The sequence below is a fragment of the Palaemon carinicauda genome, chromosome 10 (assembly GCF_036898095.1).
Source record: "Palaemon carinicauda isolate YSFRI2023 chromosome 10, ASM3689809v2, whole genome shotgun sequence".
Lineage (NCBI taxonomy): Eukaryota > Metazoa > Arthropoda > Malacostraca > Decapoda > Palaemonidae > Palaemon > Palaemon carinicauda.
This window is the reverse complement of record NC_090734.1, coordinates 104,948,752-104,956,775: the sequence shown is the minus strand read 5'-3', so window position 1 is coordinate 104,956,775 and position 8,024 is coordinate 104,948,752.

Below are 8,024 nucleotides of genomic sequence, written 5' to 3'. Positions count from 1 at the left end.
TTAAACTCCTCCAGGAGGGTTTTGGATTATAGGAGTTGAGGAAATGGTGGTAGAGACATCTCTACCTCCCATATTAGTCCCATCTTGATTAGGCCACGGACCCAAGGATGAAAAGTCCAGCGATCCTAAAGGAACCTCCCTCCTACCAGAAGCATCTCTATGCTTCGATTGATCAGTAGGAACATAGTTTCGACCACCTGCCTGTGGCAGCGCAGTCACTGCAACTGTGGGATGTTGTTGAACAGCCCGAAGTAAATTTCCAGACCTTTCTGTCTTCTTCTTAGGTTGGGGACCCACAACTGTGGAAGACTTTCTTCTTGAAAGGATGCCCCACTTTTGTAGAAGTCCTACTTTCTCCGTGGTGGCGTTCTTAATCACTTTCCTGACTACCTCATCTGGGAAGAGGTCTTTACCCCAGATGTTGGAAGATATTAGCTTGCTTGTTTCGTGTTTCGCTGTCGCAGTAGTGAACACAAACTATCTACATGCTCTCCTAGCCTTTATAAAGGCATAAAGGTCTTTTACTAAGGTAGCCATATGTATTTTGGTTAAGACCATGAGTATGTCTGGGGTATCTTGCTGAGTTGAACAGAACTCTATATAGTTTTGTAGAGATAGGGAGGGTGCAAGTGTCTCCTTTGTCTCTTGTTCATTATGTAAGAGAAACTCGGATAATTTAGGGAGATTTTCCTTAAATTGTCGACTGGCGACATCCGCCTCAAGTCTTCCTACTGAGAAGGTTAAGTGGGCTTCCTTCCAGTTCATCTTCTGTCTGGGAAAGGCTAGTGACAGAGGCACGCACTCCTCGAGTGCAGGACATGGTCTACCTGCCTCCACTGTTTCAGAGACATATGTAAATGCTTTTTCCGTAAAGGGGAATGAAATTAAAGCAGGAGCAAGAAAGGAAGAGTGCCTGTTACCTGGTGTGAATACCTTTGACACCGAGTAACCCGCGTTTTTTATGCCACTTGATAGGATAGCCTTTGCTTTATCATGGTCGAGAATCATAACCACCTTTGATTCTGTTCCTTTTCTTGACATTGGTTTATACTTCAGTCGAACGAAACAGTTAGGGAAAGCGTCAAAGCTTGGCCAAAATTGAATTTTGTCCAAAGGAACAGCACCCATCTGCTCCAAGATGTAGAGTTTACCGTCTAAAATCGGCATCAGCTCCGCAAACCTCCAGGGATTGGTTTTGGAGCATGTCAGAAGGTCTTGATTTATAGGTTGTTTGTATGACCCCTGAGGATGTCAAGTGGAGATTTACGAGGATCTATCTGGCATTTCGCTTCCTGCTTTTCGTCCTGTTTGCAAAAGTTTTCTATTAAATTCTTCACTTGGACCCATAACTGGTCCATTCTATTTGATAGAGGGGTAAAAAGAGGAGATACCGCTGTCGCTGGCTCTAGAACCAGCATAGACAGAAACAATTCTAACCTGACATTCTCCACTTCATCACGTGGGCGCTTTCTGGACTCCTACCCAAAGGCTATCTGGGCGTCAGGAGATGTGCTTCGTGTCTGGGGTACCAAATTTCCTTATTTGCTGTTGGAAATAGTATCCTACGCATCCTGTCATTAGGCAGGTAAGGTCCCGAAGACATTTTCTGGAAGCTTCTCACCCAGTTGCGTAACTTATAACGAGCTGCATCCCTAGTCTCTATCAACTTGGGATTCTTAAAACCCTCGGACATTAAGGTCCGACATACCTTGCAAGCCTGCGGGTTCCAATAATGTAGGGGTCCGGAAAAAATATTGCAGGGGGCATGAAGCCTGCGTGTATTATGACCGTAAAAACACTTAATCCTGGTTTTAAAAAAGACTGCAACACATGACATCTGGTGTTCCTCCTGTAAAGAAAGGAAAACAGAATGTGTATACGATTGATTATCTCACAGATAAACAATATATCAAAGACATCTTTTAACAAAATAGCTTAGGATAGCAAGATATAAAGGGATAGTAGGAGACACATACTTGCGTATCCTCTGCAAGGAAATGCTGTTACTTCCCCTCAATATTAAATATGAGGAGATTCCCTTATCAAGGGAACTCCAACTAAAAGGGTTCTCACCCCTAGGGGTAGAGAAGTGTATAATTCACTGTCCCTTTTATTCTTAACAAAGTGGGATAAGGAAGACTGATTTCTCAATCAGCATAATGAAGAAACACTATTCCTTCAATATAAGAGTGGCACCAGCAGAAGCTCGCACAAGGGTACCCAATATATGCTAGAAATGACTACTTTACAGTCGTACTGTAGTTTTCTATTTGCAGTATATACCATATTGCAAATTACTGGCTACTGTATAATTATATAGTGTAATCCAGCCAGTGTCCTGCCTTTATGGTAAGCATCTGACTGCACGGTCCAGCTGGTGTATCCCACCCAACCTATTTGCTGTGGCCTCCCTTACAATATTAAATCATAGAGTTTCCTGATCAGGGATACTCAAGATATATTGGAAATAACTTCTAGTATAATGTATGCAGTAGTTTTCTATCTGTAATATATCCTATACTACAAATATACTGACTACCTGTATAAACATATACTGAGGTTCAGCCGGCATGTCGTCGACATAGCTAGCTCTTGCTGGCACATCCAACCTGCTAGCTAAAAGAGAGAGAGAGCATGTAGAAAAGGCTATCTAATAATGTGTATGTATACAATAATTAAGGTTGTAAAAGTCTGACCTTACTACCTGTCTCCAGAAACAAGGTTCAAATGGAAGGGGAGAATGTAACATTCAGGCATCCATCCAGCTACAGTACTGTCGCCGGTAAGGTCCCGCCTATACACTGACTGCCGGCAGTACCAGTACAATAGGCATACTGCTGGTTGAGTCAGCACTAATCTGTACTGGCCTGGCCGGCAGCATACCGGCAACAGAATCTATGGCTAGCAGTCCAAGGGGGAACTGAAGAACTTTCGTGACAGAAGGGACTTCCCACTCACAGTCAACATGGCCACTAGCTGCCAGCCGGCAGCCCCCATAGCTGCTGGCCAGCAACTGTCATGACTGCCGGTCGGCAATTGCCATGTCTGCCGGCCGGCAGCTGTCATGGCTGCCGGCGAACAGCTGTCATGGCTGCCGGCGAGCAGCTGTCATGAATGTTGGCAGGCATTTGCCGTGACTAGCAGCCGGCAAATGTCATGGATGCCGGCCGCTGGCATAGCTACTGGCAGCCAGACAACGGCTGTAGAGACGGAGTCTGGTCAGCCTCGGCAACCCACCGGCAATGGTAAGGTTGCAGGAGGCCGCCAACATAAAGGGATAGATGGGGAGGGGAAAAAAGGGTCCTCTATAAGGTATGGAAGGAGCCGGCCGTGTAGCCTGTCCTACTTCACCTAACGAAACTCCGTTCCTGCATTAATGCTATTTCATGTGGCTAAAGAATTCTATTCCCTAGCCTAGGGTTAGACTAATACAATAAAGAGGTTGGTAGCACCTTCGCTGCCACCTCTAAACAATAAAGGAAGAAGAAGAATTCTATTCTTCAGCATAGGGTCTGCTGGCACAGGACTAGTCTGCTAGGCCACAGGGAGAAGGGATCATATCGTATTGACCCTTCAGGTGTGGCCTAGGGAAGTCTAGCCTCCCATATTGGCAGTCTAACCTAGCAGAGGAGTTCTCTCCACCTTGGTAGTCAGCTACCGACCACAGACCAAATGCTCTGAGGTTCTGACCAAACCCAAAAACTTGCATCTGCGGTTACAAGGGAAGAGCAGAAAAAACGTAGGCTAGTCATGCCTGAATTAGAAATTCGAGGCCAACCCACTAGGGATGTAACCTAAGGCTACGCTCAAAGGGAAGGAGGGATTACCCTTAAATCCCCTTTTGGAGATGTGTAATGTTTCTTCTAATTCCAGGAGGTAACTATCCCTACACGAATTGAAAGAACAAAACACGAGGGTAACCGGGGAAATGTCTGAACGTATAATAAAACGCCTAGGTTAGGTTACTTAGGCAAGACTAGATCTCGGTTACCTCACTCACCAAAACTTCAACTATACGATCGATATAGAAGGAAAATTATGCACATTACAAATATCTTTACAAGAATAAATTGCCTAAATAGCTTAAATAATTAAATAACTAATACTATTTAAAAACCGGGAAGTCATTCTACTAACTAAATAACACTGCCTAACGAACGACAGTGCCCATGGCTCCTACAGTATCAGGCTTAGCTTCTAAACACAATAAATTACTCTAATTTCACTGTGAAAAAGGAGCTAAGATATACTCATTGTAAAGGCCCAATACTCAACTTTCCAAAGACGAAAGAAGTAGGAGAATGCATAATAATAATCCTTGCAAATCGATCAAAAAGTTAGATCAACAGGCAACACCACTAAGCGAAATTGCTAAATAATTAGGAATGTCCGCCATCTTGGAGTGGCACTGTTGTGATGGTCAATAGTAGTATGAGAACTGCCACGTCCCCCTGGAAGCGTAAACGCTATTAGGGGTGAAGATTGCTATGTGGCGTGTCAAGAATACATTCTCTGATATTATGAAATATTTTGAGAGAAAATTTAAGGATATTCAATCCAGGAGCTAGAATTCTGTGACCTGAAGGTTTAATTCTCAGGGCATATCACTGTAGTAACATATATCCCTTAAGAAGCTACTTTAGGAACTTCCATCAGGACGACATGTCATGAGCCCATATATATATATATATATATATATATATATATATATATATATATATATATATATATATATATATATATATATATATATATATATATATAAATTTAAATAAGCCATATCTTTTTATACATTAATGTCTGGATTCTCTTAACGACTTCGGGATCAGAGCCCTATGTGAAATCACCAAAAGATAATAGCTTCTGACCAACCGGGAGTCGAACACTATTCCAGGAAACTTGTATGAACATTGACATACCACTTGGCCAGAAAGAAAGATAAAGGTCACAGACAATTCTTCTATACTCATGACTGTCGAATTCTGGGTTTTTGTACTTAGAATTGAAATCAACCCATCTTCACCATCGTTGCTAATGGATATGTCTGTCACTTGGTATTCGATTAATGATAAAATTTGCACAATTGAAAGCGCAAAATTTATCGTCAATATATATATATATATATATATATATATATATATATATATATATATATATATATATATATATATATATATATATATTGTTAGTAATGGCGGCCATTACGCCACCTTCAAATAACAAAAGACCCCGCCAGCAAGCATGGGTCGAAATGCCACGAGTTTTGGGACCCTACCCAGATTCTCACCCCCCTCCCACCATCCTATACCAGTCATCTCCCCCTGAGATCTTAATTTCAGCTACCTTCTACGAGTCACGTGACAACATCGAGGTCCCAGGAGAAGGAGGGAAGCGAGCTGTGAAGGATGTGGGGACACGTGACCAAGCCTGACCAATAGGACAGCGGTCAGGCCAATCCCCCCTACCCACCCACCCTCAATTGGGGGTCAAGTGGGGTTGATCTACCCAGGGAAAACTGGAGATCTTTCTTCTTATCTCAACCTCCATAAGGATAACATCTCCCTTTCTTCACTCAACGTCCTTGGGGGAAAACACCAGCTCTCTTCACCCTCAAGACATCAGGGAGGCAGGACCTCCGTCTACATCTCTTTCCATAAGGGAAGGAAACCAAAGTCTTTTTTTACTAAAGGTAAGGTGTCTGATTTTGAGATTCTCAATATCCTTACCCAACCTCCCGTCCCTTCCTTATCACACCCCATTTCTCCTTATCCTCTAAAGAAATCCTACCCACTGAACCTTGTATCCTATCCCCTATACCCAGACCACGTGTGCTGTTTAGTCCTAGTTTTGATTAATTCACCCTGTGAGAGTGTTGATTCCCAGGTGTAACGTTTAAATCCCTAAGCTTCGCATTTTCATTTGATTTGCTTAAAAGTTTTAAACACACGACTTCATCGTGTTCCCAGCCGGTAGAAGTAAGTGTGCTGTTAATAATTCAATTTATTTCCCCTTCCAGGGAACGGTGATTGCTGTGCTGGAGTTTCATCCACGGTCCCCCCAAACTCCATCCGAAGCTCCTCGTGGCATAAATTAAAATATAAATAATTAGCTGTTGTGCTCCCCTTTCTTTTGTTAATTTTTATTTTAATATTATTGTAAATATATATATTTGTCAGTATTCCTTGTATCATTGTTGACTGGCGACCTATCATTATTATTTGTTTTGTTATGGCCCTTGAGTCCCTTGAGCAAGGCCGGACTCCAACCAGTGGCCCGTAACATATTGGCGACCAAATGCCAGGATTCGCTAAGACAGTAATTTCAAATTAGTTTTATTAAAAGTCAAATTCCCCCCTTTCCTGTCTTTAGCGACTTGACGAACCTCAATTTAATTTCAAGTAAATTATATAATCACTGGAGTTGGAACCGTGGAAAAAAACAGCAAAAGCATTCTATACTCATTGTTAAAGTTTTGTGTTTATTAGTGTGTGTGTTCGCACCGCGAACCCTTTTGTTTTGAAAACCTCGTGGTAGATTTTAGTGCTATTGTTTAGCAGGATAGCCAACCGCGTGAGAAGAATTTGTGTTCTTTTTTCTGAGTGTTTATTTTCACAGTGGTTAAAATTTTCCATTTATTAGAACATTGTGCATTAGGTGAATGTCTTATTGTGTTATTTTGTGTTTAAAAAAGAAAATAAGTGAAGTGAAACTTACGATATTTTAGGACAAAAAGCGTGGCAGGCTGAGCACGTATTCATTTCAAAACATGGCCAACCTGATATAACTCAGCCCATCGCCGTGTTTCCGGACGAAGCCAAGGTTTAATATTGTCTGCAATTATTATCTTTGTCGATTGTTTACCAATTCTATGCAGACCCGAGATTTTAGTCGAATTATTGTACATTGGTAAGTGATTCACGCACATCAATCATTTAATCTTGTGCATGGAATATCTTATCATTTATCTTTAGTGCTAGGATACCGGCTAGTCTCATATTGGAACTTTTGGCTTACGTAAACGTTTTATTGCAGTGAGGCATAATTCTGTAGAGTAACGGTAAGACCACGTAGCGTTCCTTATTTCGATTTTTTTTTCTTTTGATAGTAAGGGTTCTTAATTTCATTTTATTACACGTGGGATAATTATTTTCATGTACATTATTGATAGGGATAAATTTTTCATTCATATATATTGTGCAGTGGGTGATTGTTTCATTTCGTGTTAAAACTAAGTGAATTAAAATTTACGAAATTTTAGGAAGAAACCGTGGTAGACTAAAACACGTGTTAATTTCCTGTGTTTGTAACCGTAAGCACACGTGGCATTCTTTATTTCAATTTTTCCTTTTCACAGTAAGGGTATGCAATTTCATTTTGTTTCTTTCGTGGAGTATTATTTTTATGTACATTTTTGAAAGGGATAATTTTCGTAAGATTGTGTAACATTGTTAACTTAAAGATAAAGGATTCATGACATCACGTTCAATTTATTTTTTTCAGTCAGGGTATAGGATCATTTACATAAAATATTTGGAGGTTTAATTTTGTAAACTCATTTTGTTTTTATTAAAGGGAAAGTATGTAAAGGGGTTGATGTTCTTAACGAAGCATTAAGCAATCTTCGTGACATTGTTTGTTTATTTAATTTGTTATACTTTAAGTATAAATACAAACTTTGCTTTAAGTCACAGGGTTGCAAGTGGTGGTGTTGCAAGAACGCACCCACACACTTTTACAAATCCATTTCTTCTTATGACTAGAAGAGAGGGTCACACATCGTGGAGATTCCATTTTTTTCCTTGAGACTAGCGTAGGAGGGTCACACATCGTGGAGATTCCATTTTTTTTCCTTAAGACTAGCATAGGAGGGTCACACATCGTGGAGATTCCATTTTTTTCCTTGAGACTAGCATAGGAGGGTCACACATCGTGGAGATTCCATTTTTTTTCCTTAAGACTAGCATAGGATGGTCACACATCGTGGAGATTCCATTTTTTTCCTTATGACTAGCATAAAGGGCTTT